This window comes from Eleutherodactylus coqui, chromosome 11 (genome assembly GCF_035609145.1).
Source record: "Eleutherodactylus coqui strain aEleCoq1 chromosome 11, aEleCoq1.hap1, whole genome shotgun sequence".
In the NCBI taxonomy this organism is placed as follows: Eukaryota; Metazoa; Chordata; class Amphibia; order Anura; family Eleutherodactylidae; genus Eleutherodactylus; species Eleutherodactylus coqui.
The window spans coordinates 100,560,084-100,565,952 of record NC_089847.1 but is presented as its reverse complement, the minus strand read 5'-3'; positions in this window follow the sequence as shown (position 1 = coordinate 100,565,952).

The window sequence follows — 5,869 nt, the reverse complement described above, 5'->3', positions numbered from 1 at the left end:
CTTTCCGCCACTGAAAGCCTGCATAGGAGTGCATTACAATACGCACTCCTATGCAGACGGCCGCGGTTTGGCCATGCGAAATCTCGCGCGGCAAACAAACCGCGGCATGTCCTATTTTTGTGCGGGGCTCGCAGAGCCTCGCACAGAAACGTCACTCACCCGGCTCCGGTCTGTGCATGCGCCGGCTGCCTGGCAGTCGGCACATGAAAGAGCCGGGGGCGCGGGTGAGTACGCGCTCTTCTCTGCAGGCGCTTGGGTCGGGTCCCGCGGTGAGAATTCTTGCCGCCGGATCCGACCCGCTCGTCTGCAGGCGGCCTATGTCACTTAGGGCACATTTAGACCCAAGGATTCTCACTCAAAAATCGCTCAAAGCCGTCTTTTAAATGAGAATTGTTGAATCTAACTGCACAGACATCGTGCAGTTTTTATTAATGAGTTGTTCATCGTTCTCTTTTTAGCAAGCTGAAAGACAACGATAAGCCTTATCAGTGCCGCGCGTTGAGTTCTCAGCGAGATACCGCTGATACTATTTTTTCAGCTGGTATCCCACTCAGAGAGCGCAGCTGGAGTATGAAGAAGACAAGCGGTCCAGCTGTGTTCTGCATAACCTGCTGTATACCAGCTGTGCGCTCCATGAACACAGCAGGAGTATGCAGAAGACAGTGCTGCAGCTGTGTTCTGCATACCCCGCTCGGAGCGCTCAGCTGGATACCAGCTGCGTGCTCTGAGAAGAAAACAGCTGTATACAGAAGACAAGCGGCCCCACTTGTCTTCTGCATACCCCGTTCGGAGGGTCAGCTGGATACCAGCTGAGCACTCCGAGAACACAGCAGAAGTATGCAGAAGACAGAGCTCCAGCTGTGTTCTGCATTCCCCGCTCGGAGCACTCAGCTGTATACCAGCTGAGCACTCCGAAAAGACATCAGCTGTATGCAGAAGATAGCGGTTCCGATTGTCTTCTGCATACAGCGTGAGCCTTCATTTACACACTTATGCAAAGTGAACGCTCAAAACTGTCACTCAAACTGCCGTTTGAGCGAATTTTGAGTGATCATCTTGCCGTGTAAATGCACACAACGATTATTGCTCAAAAGATGTATTTTGAGCGACTTTTGAGCGATAATCGTTGTGTCTAAATGGGATTTTATTCTTCTTTCCGTATTTCTCTTTTCTCAATGTAAAACACCTGTGAAGAGATAAAAATTCCGTCATTGCACATTTCACATTGCAACATCAAGGCTGTAGTCACATGGGACAGTCGGAGTGCAGTAAAACCCGCTGGTGGAGCTCTCATCATTCCTCCAGTACAGGATTCACCACTCTCAATCGTGGACACTGTTGTACACGGTCACTAGCACAACCCAACACCCTTTCTATTTAGCCTTGTACGATTCTCAAGTTCCGCGCAGTTATAGAGCTCCATAGAGTGGCCCCACAAGAATGACAGTCACAGTCCATAGAGATCTGTCTTTGCATTAAAAGTACCTCCATTCTCCATGTTTTTGCTTTGTTATCTTCTAGGAGAATCCATGAGGGAGATGTCACTGTAACCTAATGAACATAGGCAGGAGATAAAGGGGAGGGTAGTATCTCCAGGCATCCTTCCTTGTCCTGCACTAACCTCCACACCCCTATCAACAGTACCCCAGCATGTGCCTTGTGTGTTCCCACCTAACTACACCCCTGCCTTGATGTGTCATGTTTTGATTGGTGCATGAGGTGAGATATGATCCCTGGGGGTGTCGTCTAAAGGCACCTGGAACCAAGAGGAACATGTGAATTGAATAATGTAGACCTTGAATTATATGCAATATTGCATATTAAAAATTGCAAACAAATCTAGCCAGGGTTGCTTCAAATCAGTTTACTGCATGAGACCAGATGGCTGTATTTTTTTAACTGCCAGTTCGGAGCTATGTGAATGTTGACCACCATCATGATATGTTGATTTGGCTTGTGCATGATATTTGTTCTACAGTCATAGTCAGGTATTCCTTCACCCATGACAAAGATTCAATTTGGTGCCCTAGCCCGGTATGTAAATAATAAGGCCCAGGTAGACTGGCTTATAGGCACCACCCTGGCACCCAGCACCCAGCCACACTTCTGTCAGCCTCTCTAGCTACGCCATCCATATGAATTTTCTTTTTTTTTTAATTGTTAGACAATTATCATTTAGGTTAATAAACTAGTGTAAGAAAAAATTGGCTGTGTTGCATCTGTAAAGGACAACATTTTTCCATCCGTGTACAATTCTTTTAAATTTTTTTTTAATAAGCTCTTTATTTGTAATTTTCATTTAACAGACTCATTTGCATTACAGCATCAGTGGAGTAGCACGCAGGTCTAGACAATTAGCATTTTTCACTGTAGCAAGTATAGTCCAAATATATTAGAGGAAACTTGTCACTGTTTGGACCTTAAAACGTAACTTTTAATAATATCTTTTAAAATAAAGCAAAACTTAACAGACACACATACCGTGTTTCCCCGAAAATAAGACAGTGTCTTATATTAAATTTTGTTCAAAAAGGTTTAACTTTTTTACATGCATAGCTGCCTGGGCACTATTTAAATTGACTTTTTTAATGAACTGTTAGCAGGGCTTAATTTTGGAGTAGGGCTTATATTTCAAGCATCCTCAAAAAGCCTGAAAAATCATTTTGCATCCTCAAAAATTCTGGAAAATCATGCTATGCGTTGGAGCTCCTCAGGGACCAATATGCTCTATAGATATGCCTCACTGAATATTGTTGGTATCACTTCCCCATGTTATATCTTTTAGTTATGATAGAAGATAGAGCAACATTAGATGGTAAGTGGTATACCAATTGCCTACCATCAAGGCGGTTGGGCTTACTGCTTCTCTATCCCTTCTTTATTTTCTTTTATTTTGTACTGCTGGTATTCATTGCCACTACAAAAGCAAGTGGCTGTGGAAACTTTGATTAGTTTTTTGTGTGGGGGGCTGTAGTTTTTATTGGTGCCATTTTTGGGTGCATAAGACCATATTGTAAAACTGTTACTCATTTTTTTATGATAGCAGGGAGAGAAAACACATCAATTCTGCCATAGGTTGTTGGTTGTTTTTTTTTTTAGAAAAAAAAAATGATTTTCAAAAAAAGGAGTTTTATTGCATAAAAGTGGAAAATCATAAAAAATAAATATATCTATATATATATATATATATATATATATATATATATATTGCTATCATTGTAATCATACTGACCCGCAGAAAAAATGTATTGTGTCATTATGCTGCGTGATTAAGGGCTTATTTACAAGAGCGTATATCGGCCGATGTTTTCACGGTCGGCCGATATACACTTCTATTTGAGCAGTTCCGCCCTTCTCTCCCCCTCATCAGCTCTCTGCCTCTCTCCTCCACTCCAGAGTTTGTAATGGGAGGGGGCAGAGCTAAGTTTTGCTCTTTCCCGCCCACTCCCATTGCAAACACCAGACTGGAGGAGAGAGGCAGAGATCCGGTGAGGGGACAGGGAGGAAACGGGGTGACTGTTTAGATAGAAACGTATATCGGCCAGCTGTGAAAACCATCGACATCGCTGTATAAGGGCTTGATTTTTGCGGAACGAGTTGTATTTTTCAGCGTTACTATTTAAGGTCCCATATAATGCACTGAAAAACTTTAAAAAATTCTAAGTGAGGTGAAATGGTAAAAAAAAAAATCTAAATTCTACGATCTTTGGGAGGGTCTTGTTTTTTTACGGGTTACACACTGCAACAAAAATGACTTGATAACTTTATTCTATGGGTCAGTGCAATAACTACGATACTAAACATATAGTTTATTTCTGCTGTACTACTTTTATTTTTTATTTTAAGATACTGTATTTAATTTTTTTATTATTATTTTCTGCCGCCATCTTCTGACAACCATAACTTTTTTATCTTTCAGTCGACATAGTTGTGCGAGGGCTTATTTTTTGCAGGACATCCTATAGTTTCTATTGGTACCATTTTGGAGTACATACAGCTTTTTGATCACTTTATATGACATTTTTCCTGAGACGGGGTGACCAAAAAAAAAAGCGCAATTCTGGGGTTGTTTATTGTTTTCCTGATCGCATTCACCGTGCGGGGTAAATAATGCATTACTTTGATAGCTCGGACTTTTACGGATGCAGCGATGCCAAATATGTTTCAGGGTTTTGTTATAAATATGGCAAAAGGGGGATTTTTAAAAATAATTAATAAAACTTTTTTAAACTAATTTTAACATTTTTTTTTAGTCCCCATGTGCTGGTTTGATAACTCCTGCAGTATGATGTAATGTCATAGCATTACATTGTACGACAATATGACAATCGGCAATCTATCAAGCCACACCACAGGCATGGCTTAATAGGCCATCTACAATGGCAGCTGTATGGCTGTTTAGAAGGCCCCCGACTACCATGGAATCTCATCACGGGGGGCAGTGTGGGACCCCCGAACATCGATTGTGGCATTTAAATGAGTTTTTTTTTGTGACCCGTGTGTCCGTGTATCTTGTCACATTGACTAATATGGGGCTCTGCGCTGTCTGTAGTCCGTTTTTACTTGGACAGCACATAGACCAAAAAACATCTTGTGACAAAGACCTTACCAAAAGCCAAAAAGTCCCTCTAACCCTGCTAAGAGTTCTATTGCTGCACACATGTACTGCTCTGCATCTACCTTTCCAGCTACATCCAGGATGACACTAAGTGTGAAGTCTCTGCGAATAGACGACTGAAGTTTTTAAAATAACCAAGATAAAAAGCTCGGCGCACTGTGATTATAGGTGAAGCAGCTTGTAAACATTTCTTCTTTTTTGTCCCTGTATGTTTAAAACTGTTCCCGTACCCGGTATTTTAGGAGGGGTCTCGTGCTGGTGGTTGTCTTAGGGCGCACACCATGCAGCTCATGGATGCCTGTTCTGTAATTAAGGAGCCGACAAGGCTATATATTCCCTCTCTAAGTGCTCCCACATGTGGTCTTCTTGCCAGGGTCTATGGGGGGGTTTACATGGCAGATTGATTCTATGTTTCATGGATTACAGTGATTTATAGGACAAGTGTATATGAGCGCTCAGCAGGGTAGATATTGACTCTCTCCAGCTTGTCACAACTTTATACAAGTCGTCTACTCTTCTTCAGATATTCAGACAACCGTATGTGCAAAAACATGTTTGCGCATGAACGAGGCTTTTGAGGTAGATTTGCGCACATGTCTGCACATATTGCTTTGCTTTTTATGCAGTTCACATTCGCACACAACCCACTCTTTCCATGGATTAAAAGGCTAATTAGCCTAATGATAAGGTGACCAGATGTCCCGATCTAGGCAGGACAGTCCCGCTTTGGGACCCTTTGTCCCGTGTTCCCCAGGGTCCCAAGCGAGACAGTCATTTGTCCCGCTTTTTTGAGATGTCTGTCTTGCTTTTGTCATGCCTTTGGGATGTGGCTGGTTATCACTCACTGGCGCTGCTGCGGGATGCACACACTGACGGCAGTGTGTGCACCCGCCATCTTCCTCCCCTGGCTTGCCCTTATTGGTTCTGCAGAAGAAGAGAGGAGAGGAGGAGTCCAAGTGCACACACTTCCGTCATTGTGTGCGTTTCGCAGCAGCGCTCTGAAGACCAGGAGGGGGTAAGTATATCGGTCTCATGGGGGACTCTATTACTTTGGGGCTATTGTCGGGGTCACTGTTAATACAGGGGTTGATATAGGGAACACTATAAGTAATAGTGTCCTCTATATCAGCCTCAGTTGTAATAGTGAGGCCACTGTGGAGGTCACTATTACTACTGACGCCAATATAAGGGACACTATTACTACTGAGGCCACTGTAGGGGCATGATTACTACTCAGACTAATATAAGGGA